General features: G+C 49.6%; 1 pseudogene; it reads left to right on the top strand.

The window, feature by feature from the left end:
- The first annotated feature begins 8,322 nt into the window (after window positions 1-8,322).
- LOC139361288 (NADH-ubiquinone oxidoreductase chain 4-like) lies at window positions 8,323-9,695 on the top strand (annotated as a pseudogene).
- The last annotated feature ends 3,322 nt before the right edge of the window (window positions 9,696-13,017 follow it).

The following is a 13,017-nucleotide window of genomic DNA, read 5'->3' on the forward strand; positions in this document are numbered from 1 at the left end:
TCGGCTTGAACCGGTCTGATGCGGTTTGATCCGGTGTGGTCCGGTCTGAGCCGGTCAAAACCGGTTTGATGCGGTTTGATCCGGTCTGATCCGGTATCAGCTGGTCAAAACCGGTTTGAACTGGGCTGATCCGGTTTCATCTGGTCTGATCCGGTTCGATCCGGTTTGAACCGGTCTGATCCGGTTTGATCTGGTCTGAGCCGGTCAAAACCGGTTTTAACTGGTCTGATCCGGTCTGAGCAGATCAAAACCGGTCTGATGCGGTTCGATCCAGTTGGATCCGGTCTGATCCGGTTTGATCCGGTCTGAGCCGGTCACAAACGGCTTGAACTGGTCTGAGCCGGTTTGATCCGGTCTGATCTGATTCGATTCGGTTTGAACCGGTCTGATCCGGTTTGATCCGGTCAAAACCGGTTTGAACTGGTCTGATCCGGTCTGATCCGGTCTGAGCTCGTCACAACCGGTTGAACTGGTCTGATGCGGTTTGAACCGGTCTGATCCGGTTTGATCCGGTCAAAACCGGTTTGAACCGGTCTGATCCGGTTTGATCTGGTCTGAGCCGGTCACAACCGGCTTGAACCGGTCTGATGCGGTTTGATCCGGTCTGATCTGGTCTGAGCCAGTCAAAACCGGTTTGATGCGGTTTGATCCGGTCTCATCGGTCTGAGCCGTTCAAAACCTGTTTGAACTGGTCTGATCCGGTTTCATCCGGTCTGATACGGTTCGATCCGGTCTGAGCCGGTCTCAACCGGCTTGAACCGGTCTGATGCGATTTGATCCAATCTCATCTGGTGTGAGCCAGTCAAAACCGGTTTGAACTGGTCTGATCCGGTTTGATCCGGTCTGATCCTGTTCGATCCAGTTTGAACCGGTCTGCTCTGGTATGATCCGGTCTGAGCCGGTCACAACCGGCTTGAACCGGTCTGATGCGGTTTGATGCGGTCTGATCCGGTCTGAGCAGATCAAAACCGGTTTGAACTGGTCTGATCCGGTTCGATCCGGTTTGAACCGGTCTGATCAGGTTTGATCCGGTCAAAACCGGTTTGAACTGGTCTGATCAGGTTTGATCCGTTCTGATCCGGTTTGAACCAGTATGATCCGGTTTGATCCGGTCAAAACCGTTTTGAACCGGTCTGATCCGGTGTGATCCGGTCTGAGCCGGTCAAAACCGTTTTGATGCGGTTTGATCCGGTCTGATCCGGTCTGAGCCGGTCAAAATCGGTTTGAACTGGTCTGATCCGGTTTCATCCAGTCTGATCCGGTTCGATCCGGTTTGAACCGATCTGATACGGTTTCATCCGGTCTGAGCCAGTAACAAGCGGCTTAAAACGTTCTGATGCGGTTTGATCCGGTCTGATCCCGTCTGAGCCGGTCAAAACCGGTTTGAAACGGTTTGATCCGGTCTGAGACGGTCAAAACCGGTTTGAACCGGTCTGATGCGGTTTCATCCGGTCTGAGGCGGTCACAACCGGGTTGAACTGGTCTGATACGGTTTGATCCGGTCTGATCCGGTCTGGGCCGGTCAAAACCGGTTTGAACTCGTCTGATCCGGTTTCATCTGGTCTGATCCGGTTCGATCCAGTCTGAGCCGGTCACAACCAGCTGGAACCGGTCTGATCCGGTTTGATCCGGTCTGATCCGTTCCGATCCGGTTTGAACCAGTCTGATCCGGTTTGATCTGGTCTGATCCGTGCCGATCCGGTTTGAACCGGTCTGATCCGGTTTGATCTTGTCTGATCCGGTCAAAACCGGTTTAAACCGGTCTGATGCGGTTTGATCCGGTCTGAGCCGGTTACAACCGGCTTGAACCGGGCTGATGCGGTTTGATCCGGTCTGATCCGGTCTGAGCAGGTCAAAACCGGTTTGATGCGGTTTCATTCGGTCTGATCCAGTCTGAGCCGGTCAAAACCGGTTTGAACTGGTCTGATCCGGTTTGATCCGGTCTGATCCGGTTCGATCCGGTTTGATCCGGTCTGATCCGGTTTGATCCGGTCTGACCCGGTCACAACCGGCTTGAACCAGTCTGATGCGGTTTGATCTGGTGTAATCTGGTCTGAGCCAGTCAAAACCGGTTTGATGCGGTTTGCTCCGGTCTGATCCGGTATGAGCTGGCTAAACCGGTTTGAACTGGGCTGATCCGGTTTCATCCGGTCTGATCCGGTTCGATCCGGTTTGAACCGGTCTGATCCAGGTTGTTCCGGTCTGAGCCGGTCACAACCGGCTTGAACCGGTCTGATGCGGTTTGTTCCGGTCTGATCCGGTCTGAGCCAGTCAAAACCGGTTTGATGCGATTTCATTCGGTCTGATCCGGTCTGAGCCGGTCAAAACCGGTTTGAACTGGTCTGATCCGGTTTGATCCGGTCTGAGCCGGTCACAACTGGCTTGAACTGGTCTGATTTGGTTTCATCCGGTCTGATCCGGTTCGATCCGGTTTGAACCGGTCTGATCCGGTTTGATCTGGTCTGAGCCGGTTCGATCCGGTTTGATCTGGTCTGATCCGGTTTGATCCAGTCTGAGCGGTCACAACCGGCTTGAACCAGTCTGATGCGGTTTGATCCGGTGTAATCCGGTCTGAGCCAGTCAAAACCGGTTTGATGCGGTTTGATCCGGTCTGATCCAGTATGAGCTGGCCAAACCGGTTTGAACTGGGCTGATCCGGTTTCATCCGGTCTGATCCGGTTCGATCCGGTTTGAACCGGTCTGATCCATATTGTTCCGGTCTGAGCCGGTCACAACCGGCTTGAACCGGTCTGATGTGCTTTGATCCGGTCTGATCCGGTCTGAGCCAGTCAAAACCGTTTTGATGTGATTTCATTCGGTCTGATCCGGTCTGAGCCGGTCAAAACCGGTTTGAACTGGTCTGATCCGGTTTGATCCGGTCTGAGCCGGTCACAACTGGCTTGAACTGGTCTGATTTGGTTTCATCCGTTCTGATCCGGTTCGATCCGGTTTGAACCGGTCTGATCAGGTTTGATCTGGTCTGAGCCAGTCAAAACCGGTTTGAATAGGTCTGATCCGGTTTGATCCGGTCTGATCCGGTTCGATCCGGTTTGAACCGGTCTGATCCGGTTTGATCCGGTCTGATCCGGTTTGATCCGGTCTGAGCCGGTCACAACCGGCTTGAACCGGTCTGATGCGGTTTGATCCGGTCTGATCCGGTCTGAGCCGGTCAAAACCGGTTTGAACTGGTCTGATCCAGATTCATCCGGTCTGATACGGTTTGATCCGGTTTGAACCGGCCTGATCCGGTTTGATCTGGTCTGAGACGGTCAAAACCGGTTTGAACTGCTCTGATCCAGTCTGAGCGGGTCAAAACCGGTTTGAACCGGTTTGATCCTGTCTCATCCGGTCTGAGCCGGTCAAAACCGGTTTGAACTGGTCTGATGCGGTTTTATCTGGTCTGATGCAGTTCGATCTGGTTGGAACTGGTCTGATCCGGTTAGATCCGGTCACAACCGGCTTGAACTGGTCTGATCCGGTTTGATCCGGTCTGATCCGGTTCGATCCGGTTTGAACCGGTCTACTCCGGTTTGATCCGGTCTGAGCCAGTCACAACCGACTTGAACTGGTCTGATGCGGTTTGATGCGGTCTCAGCTGGTCAAAACCGGTTTGATGCGGTTTGGTCCGGTCTGATGCGGTCTTAGCCGGTCAAAACCGGTTTGAACTGGTCTGATCCGGTTTCATCCGGTCTGATCCGGTTCGATCCGGTTTGAACTGGTCTGATCCGGTTTGATCCGGTCTGATGCGGTTTGATCCGGTCTGATCTAGTCTGAGCCGGTCAAAACCGGTTTGAATTGGTCTGATCCGGTTTCATCCGGACTGATCCGGTTCGATCCGCTTTGAACTGGTCTGATCCGGTTTGATACGGTCTGATGCGGTTTGATCCGGTTTGAACCGGTCTGATCAGGTTTGATCCGATCTGAGCCAGTCACAAGCGGCTTGAAACGTTCTGATGCGATTTGATCCGGTCTGATCCGGTCTCAGCCGTTCAAAACCGGTTTGACGCGGTTTGATCTGATCTGAGCCGGTCAAAACCGCTTTGAACCGGTCTAATGCGGTTTGATTCGGTTTGAACCGGTCTGATCCGGTTTTTTCCGGTCTGAGCCGCTCACAACCGGGTTGAATTGGTCTGGTATGGTTTGATCCGGTCTGATCCGGTCTGAGCCAGTCAAAACCGGTTTGAACTCGTCAGATCCGGTTTCGTCTGGTCTGATCCGTTTCGATCCAGCTGGAACCGGTCTGATCTGATTTGATCCGGTCTGAGCCGCTTACAACCAGCTTCAACCAGTCTGATGCGGTTTGATCTCGTCTCATCCGGTCTGAGCCAGACAAAACCTGATTGAACTGGTCTGATCCGGTTTCATCCGGTCTGATACGGTTCGATCCGGTTTGAACCGGTCTTATCCGGTTTGATCCGATCTGAGGCGGTCAAAACCGGTTTGAACCGGTATGATCCGCTTTGATCCGGTCTGATCCGGTTCGATCTGGTCTGAGCCGGTGAAAACCGGTTTGAAGTGGTCTGATCCCGTTTGATCCGTAAAAAACCGGTTTGATCCGGTAAAAATCGGTTTGAACTGGTCTGAACCAGTCTGATCCGGTCTGAGCTGGTCAAAACCGGTATGAACTGGTCTGATCCGGTTTCATCCAGTCTGATCCGGTTCTATCCGGTTTGAACCGGTCTGATCCAGTTTGATCCGGTCTCAGCCAGTCACAAGCGACTTGAAACATTCTGATGCGGTTTGATCCGGTCTGATCTGGTCTGAGCCGGTCAAAACCGATTTGAATAGGTCTTATCCGATTTGAACCGGTCTGATCCGCTTTCATCCGGTCTGATCCGGTTCGAGACGGTTTGAGCCCATCTGATCCAGTTAGATCCAGTCTGAGCCGGTCACAACCGGTTTGACGCGGTTTGATCTGGTCTGAGCCGGTCAAAACCGCTTTGAACCGGTCTAATGCGGTTTGATTCGGTTTGAACCGGTCTGATCCGGTTTCTTCCGGTCTGAGCCGGTCACAACCGGGTTGAATTGGTCTGGTATGATTTGATCCGGTCTGATCCGGTCTGAGCCAGTCAAAACCGGTTTGAACTCGTCAGATCCGGTTTCATCTGGTCTGATCTGGTTCGATCCGGTTTGAACCGGTCTGATCCGGTTTGATCCGCTCTGAGCCAGTCACAAGCGGCTTGAACCGGTCTGATGCGGTTTGATCTGGTCTCATCCGGTCTGAGCCGGACAAAACCTGTTTGAACTGGTCTGATCCGGTTTCATCCGGTCTGATACGGTTCAATCCGGTTTGAACCGGTGTTATCCGGTTTGATCCGGTCTGATCCGGTTCGATCCGGTCTGAGCCGGTGAAAACCGGTTTGAAGTGGTCTGATCCGGTTTGATCCGTTAAAAACCGATTTGATCCGGTAAAATCGGTTTGAACTGGTCTGAAGCAGTCTGATCCGGTCTGAGCTGGTCAAAACCGGTATGAACTGGTCTGATCCGGTTTCATCCAGTCTGATCTGGTTCGATCCGGTTTGAACAGGTCTGATCCGGTTTGATCCGGTCTGAGCCAGTCACAAGCGGCTTGAAACGTTCTGATGCGGTTTGATCCGGTCTGATCTGGTCTGAGCCGGTCACAACCGGTTTGAATAGGTCTGATCCGGTTTGAACCGGTCTGATCCGGTTTCATCCGGTCTGATCCGGTTCGGGACGGTTTGAACCCGTCTGATCCAGTTAGATCCAGTCTGAGCCGGTCAAAACCGGTTTGAACTGGTCTGATACGGTCTGATCCGGTCTTAGCCGGTCAAAACCGGTTTGAACTGGTCTGATCCGGTTTTTTCCGGTCTGATCCGGTTCGATCCGGTTTGAACCGGTCTGATCCGGTTTGATCCGGTCTGAGCCGGTTCCATCCGGTTTGAACCGGTCTGATGCGGTTCGATACGGCCTGATCCGTTCTGAGACGGTCAAAACCGGTTTGATCCGGTCTCATCCGGTCTGAGCCGGTCAAAACCGGTTGGATACGGTTTCATCCACTCTCATCCGGTCTGAGCAGGTCAAAACCGGTTTGACCTGCTCTGATGCGGTTTTATCCGGTCTGATGCGGTTCGATCCGTTTGAAACCGGTCTGATCCGGTTTGATCGGGTCTGAGCCAGTCACAACCGGCTTGAACTCGTCTGATCCGGGCTCATGCAGTCAAAACTGGTTGGAACCAGTCTGATCCGGTCTGATCCTGTCTGAGCAGGTCAAAACGGGTTTGATGCGGTTTGAACCGCTCTGATCCGGTCTGAGCCGGTCAAAACCGGTTTGAACTGGTCTGATCCGGTTTCATCCAGTCTGATCCGGTTCGATCCGGGTTTAACCGGTCTGATCCGGTTTGATCCGGGCAAAACCGGTTTGAACTGGTCTGATCCGGTTTCATCTGTTCTGATCCGGTTCAATCCGGTTTGAACCGGTATGATCTGGTTTGATCCGGTCAAAACCGGTTTGAAATGGTCTGATCCGGTTTGATCCGATCTGATCCGGTTCGATCCGGTTTGAAACGGTATGATCCGGTTTGATCCGGTGAAAACCGGTTTGAACCGGTCTGATCCGGTCTGATCCGGACTGAGCCGGTCAAAACCGGTTTGATACGGTTTGATCCGGTCTGAGCCAATCAAAACCGGTTTGAACTGGTCTGATCCGGTTTCATCCGGTCTGATCCGGTTCGATCCGGTTGGAACCGGTGTGATCCGTTTTGATCCGGTCAAAAACGGTTTGAACGGGTCTCATCCGGTTTGATCAGGTAAAAACCGGTTTGAAAAGTTCTGATCCGGTTTGATCCGATAAAAACCAGTTTGAACTGGTCTGAACCCGTATGATCCGGTCTGAGCCGGTCAAAACCGGTTTGAACTGCTCTGATCCGGTTTGATCCGGTTTCATCCGGTTTGATGCGGTTTGATCTGGTCTGATCCGGTTTGATCCGGTAAAAACCGGTTTGAACCTGTCTGATCCGGTTTGATCCGTTAAAAACCGGTTTGAACTGGTCTGAGCCGTCTGATCCTGTCTGAGCCGGTCAAAACCGGTTTGAACTTGTCTGATGCGGTTTCATACGGTCGGATCCGGTTCGATCTGCTTTGAACCGGTCTGATCCGGTTTGATCCGGTCTGAGCCGGTCAAAACCGGTTTGAACTGGTCTGATCCGGTCTGATCCAGTCTGAGCCGGTCAAAACCGGTTTGATGCGGTTTGATCCGGTCTGATCCAGTCTCAGCCGATCAAAACCGGTTTGAACTGGTCTGATCCGGTTTCATCCGGTCTGATCCAGTTCGATCAGGTTTGAACCGGTCTGAGCCGGTTTGATCCGGTCTGAGCCAGTCACAAGCGGCATGAAACGTTCTGATGTGGTTTGATCCGGTCTGATCCATTTCGATCCGTTTTGAACCGGTCTGATCCGGTTTTATCCGGTCTGTGCCAGTCACAACCGGCTTGAACCGGTTTGATGCGGTTTGATCCGGTCTGATCCGGTATGAGCCGGTCAAAACCGGTTTTGATGCGGTTTGATCCGGTCTAATCCGGTCTGAGCCGATCAAAACCGGTTTGAACTGCTCTGATCCCGTTTGTTCCAATCAATCGGTTTTGACAACATTCAAAAAAGAGTAATCAACCTCGTACTAGCCTTAACAACCAACACCCTTTTGACCTCGCTACTAATAATTATCATATTCTGATTACCCCAGCTCAACTCCTATGCAGAAAAAACTAACCCCTACGAGTGTGGATTTGATCCCCTAAGCCCTCCTCGTATCCCATTCTCAGTAAAGTTTTTTCCTGGTCGCCATCACTTTCCTACTATTCGACCTGGAGATCGCTCTACTACTAACCCTACCATGAGCCCCTCAAACAACAAACCTCCCAGTAGTAATCAAATCATCCATCATATTTATCATTATCCTAATTCTCAGTTTACCCTACGAGTGAACTCAAAAAGGACTAGACTGAACCGAACTGGTAAGTAGTTTAAACAAAACAAATGATTTCAACTCATTAGATTATGATAACCATACTAACCAAATGTCCCCTACCTCCATAAACATTATATTAGCATTCACCATTTCACTTCTAGGCATATTAACCTACCGCTTGCACCTAATAGCCTCTCTCCTCTGCCTAGAAGGAATAAAATATCACTCTTTATCATAACCGCCCTTATTGCCTCAAACAAACATTCCCCCTTAATCAACATTATACCCATCATCCTGCTAGTATTTGCTGCCTGCGAGGCAGCAGTAGGCCTTGCCTTACTAATCTCAATTTCCAACACATACGGGCTAGATTATATTCACAACTTAAGCCTGCTTCAATGCTAAAAATAATTATCCCCACAACTATACTACTGCGTATAACATGACTCTCCAAAAACAATACAATCTGAATCAACTTGACCATACACAGCCTAACTATCAGCCTCATTCCTTTACTATTCCTTAACCAAACCAGCAACAACCTCCTTAATTACTCAACCTACTTGTCCTCCGACCCACTGACAACACCCCTCCTGATGCTAACTGCCTGACTCCTACCTCTCATAATTATAGTGAGCCAATATCACCTATTCAACGAACCCTCTTCACAAAAAAAGCTCTACCTTTCTATAATAATCTTCCTACAAATCACCCTAATTCTGACATTCATGGCTACAGAACTAATTATATTCTACCTCTTATTTGAAACTACCCTCATTCTCACCCTAATTATCATCACTAAATGAGGCAACCAAGCAGAACGTCTCAATGCAAGCACATACTTTCTGTTCTACACACTAACCAGCTCGGCTCTCTACCCCTACTCATTATACTAATCCACACCTACAATAACACAGGCTCATTGAACATTACACTACTAACACTTACAGATCAAAAACTAACAACCACCAGAACTCACAACTTTACCTGACTAGCATGCATAATACCTTTTATGACAAAAATGCCCCTATATGGCCTACACTTAGGACTTCCCAAAGCCCATGTTGAAACCCCCATTGCAGGATCAATAGTCCTTGCCGCAGAACTCCTAAAACTAGGTGGCTATGGCATAATACGACTCACCTCCATTCTTAACCCTTTAACAGAATACATAGCCTATCCATTCCTCATGCTATCCCTATGAGGTATAATCACAACAAGCTCAATCTGACTCTGACAAACAGACGGGAAATCACTCATCGCATACTCTTCTGTAAGCCACATAGTCCTAGTAATCGTAACCTCCCTCATCCAAACTCCCTGAAACTTCTCTGGCGCAATTATCCTTATAATTGCCCATGGACTCACCTCCTCCATCTATTTCTGCCTAGCTAACTCGAACTCTGAACGTACCCACAGCCGTATCCTACTACTGTCCCGAGGACTTCAAACCCTACTCCCATTAAGAACCTTTTGATGGTTCACAGCAAACCTTACTAATCTTGCCCTACCCCCCACTATCAACCTACTAGCTGAGCTCTTTGTAATCGCAGCCTCATTTTCCTGATCCCATATGACTATTGTTCTAACAGGACTCAACATACTAATTACAGCCCTCTACTCTCTCCACATGTTCATCACAATGCAGCAAGGAACACTTACACATCATATAATCAACATAAAACACCCCTTCACACGAGAAAATACGTTCGTATTTATACACCTCGCTCCAATCATTCTTCTATCCCTCAACCCCAATATCATTCTAGGGTTTGCTCCCTGTAAATATAGTTTAATCAAAACATTAGATTGTGAACCTAACTATAGAAGTTTATCACTTCTTATTTACCGAGAAAACCTGCAAGGACTGCTAATCCATGCCTCCGTACTTAAAATTACGGCTTTCTCAACTTTTAAAGGATAACTAACAGCTATCCATTGGCCTGAGGAGCCAAAAACATCGGTGCAACTCCAAATAAAAGTAACAATCATGTGTACCCCTGTTATAACAACAACCCTCGCCTCCCTAACTCTTCCAATTTTTGCCACCCTCATCAACCCTGACAAAAAACGCTCATATCCAAATTATGTAAAAACAACTGTAACATATGCTTTTATTACTAGCCTTCTTCCAACAACTTTCTACATTTTCTTCAACCAAGAAACAACCATGTGAAGTTGACATTGAATAACAGCCCAGACATTAGATCTAACTCTAAGCTTTAAACTAGATTACTTTTCCATAATATTTATTCCAATCGCACTGTTCATCACCTGATCCATTATAGAATCCTCGCTATGGTACATAAGCTCAGATCCAAACATTAACCAATTCTTCAAATATCTCCTTATCTTCCTCGCTGCCATACTAATTCCAGTTACTGCTAACAACCTTTTCCAACTCTTCATCGGTTGGGAAGGCGTAGGAATTCTATCCTTCCTCCTAATTAGCTGATGACACGCTCGAGCGGACGCCAACACAGCAGCCATCCAAGCAGTCCTATACAACCGTATTGGCGACATTGGTCTTATCCTAGCTATGACACGATTCCTCCTGCATTACAACTCATGAGGCTTTCAACAAATATTAGCCCTAAACTCCAACTCAAAACTCCTTCCACTAATAGGCCTTCTCCTAGCAGCAACAGGAAAATCAGCCCAATTTGGCCTTCACCCCTGACTGCCCTCTGCCATAGAAGGCCCAACTCCGGTCTCAGCTCTACTTCACTCCAGCACCATAGTTGTTGCCGGAGTATTCCTACTCATCCGTTTCCACCCTTTAATAGAAAACTATACACTAATCCAAAACCTCACATTATGCCTGGGAGCCATTACTACTCTATTCACAGCCATCTGTGCCCTCACACAAAACGATATTTAAAACATCGTGGCCTTCTCTACCTCAAGTCAACTAGGCCTAATAATAGTCGCCATTGGTATTAACCAACCATACCTAGCATTCCTACACATCTGCACCCATGCCTTCTTCAAAGCTATACTTTTTATGTGCTCCGGATCCATTATTCATAACCTAAACAACGAACAAGACATTCGAAAAATAGGAGGTCTGTTTAAAACACTGCCCCTCACCTCAACTTCCCTAGTTATTGGCAACCTAGCACTCACAGGAATACCTTTCCTCACAGGCTTCTACTCCAAAGATCTCATTATCGAAGCCACAAATACGTCGTATACCAACGCCTGAGCCCTATTTATTACTCTCATCGCCACCTCCCTAACAAGCGCCTACAGTACTCGAACCATTCTCCTTACCCTAACAGGACAACCCCGCTTCCCAGCCCTAATAAACATCAACGAAAACAACCCCGCCCTACTAAACCCAATTAAATAGGCAGTATAATCACGGGATTCCTTATCACCAGTAATATCCCCCCTACCTCACTCCCCCAGCAAACAACACCCTTCTATCTCAAACTCTCAGCCCTAGACGCAACTGCTCTCGGGTTCCTAACAGCCCTAGACCTCGCCCTTATAACCAACAAACTAAAAGTGAAAAACCCATCACAAATACTCAAATTCTCCAACATACTAGGATACTTCCCCACCACAGTTCACCGTATGATCCCCTAGCAAAACCTACTTAGAAGTCAAAACTTAGCCCTCCTCTTATTGGACTCAACATGGCTAGAAAAATCTATACCCGAAATAATCTCACAAACACATATTACCGCTTCCACAACTGTAACCACCCAGAGAGGCATAATCAAACTCTACTTCCTCTCTTTACACATCCCCCCTATCCTGACCCTACTTCTAATAATATAACCTATTACCCCGAGTAATCTCAATCTCAATGTATACACCAACAAACAATGTTCAACCAGCAATCACCGCTAACCAACGCCCGTAATCATACAAGGCACCCGCACCAATACAGTCACCTCGAATTAACCCCAACCCCTCCCCCTCAAAAATCACCCAGTTACCCATATTATTGAAATTAACCACCACCACTTCTTCATCCAAACTTAAAACCCATAAAACCAGCCCTACCTCCATCATTAATCCTACCAAAGGACCCCCTAGAACCTCAAGCCCTGAGCCCCATGTCCCAGGATACTCTTCAATGGCCATTGCTGTAGTATAACCAAAGAAAACTATTATACCCCCCAGATAAACTAAGAATATCATTAAACCCATATAAGCCAACCCATAATTGAAAATAATCACACAACCAATCACACCACTAACAATTAAGGCTTAAACCCCCATAAAGAGGAGAGGGCTTAGGAGAAAAACCTACAAACACCATAACCAATAATACACTTAATGTCAATAAAACAGATGTCATTGCTTCCATATGGACTCCAACCATAACCAATGATACGAAAAACCATCGTTGTACCTCAACTACAAAAGCAACAATGATTCCACTATGCAAATCCAACCCAATCCTAAAAATCATCAACCACTCCCCCCACCCCACTCCCCACTTCCGGGGCTTCTCCGGCCCCACCCATACCCAGGCCACAGTGACCTGGGCCCTGTGGGTCCCGGCTTCCGAGGGCGGGCTTGCCCTGGGCTCCTCCGGCATTCCTGAAGGGGTGGAGCCTGTGGGCCTTTATAAGGGCCGCTGGCCGGCTGGGCCGGCCTCCTGGCCGGACCTGCTCGCCGTGCACAGGCCGACTGAGGGGCACTGGAGCCCGCGGGCCTCTCTCTGCCCGTGTCTGTCCGCGAAATTCCGGCCAGGTCTCCCCGCGATGGCTCTCCCGACACCCGGCGACGGCGCCCTCCCGGCGGGAGCCCGAGGACGAGGACGGCGAAGGAGACTCGTTTGGACCCCGAGCCAGAGGGAGGCCCTGCGAGCCTGCTTTGAGCGGAACCCGTACCCGGGCATCGCCACCAGGGAAGAGCTGGCCCAGGCCATCGGCATTCCGGAGCCCAGGGTCCAGATTTGGTTTCAGAACGAGAGATCGCGCCAGCTGAGGCAGCACCGGCGGGAATCTCGGCCCTGGCCCGGGAAACGCGGCCCGCAAGAAGGCAGGCGAAAGCGGACCGCCGTCACCCGGTCCCAGACCGCCCTGCTCCTGCGAGCCTTCCAGCAGGATCGCTTTCCAGGCATCGCCACCCGG

The sequence above is a fragment of the Macaca nemestrina genome, unplaced genomic scaffold (genome assembly GCF_043159975.1).
Source record: "Macaca nemestrina isolate mMacNem1 unplaced genomic scaffold, mMacNem.hap1 Scaffold_136, whole genome shotgun sequence".
NCBI classification, from domain to species: Eukaryota; Metazoa; Chordata; class Mammalia; order Primates; family Cercopithecidae; genus Macaca; species Macaca nemestrina.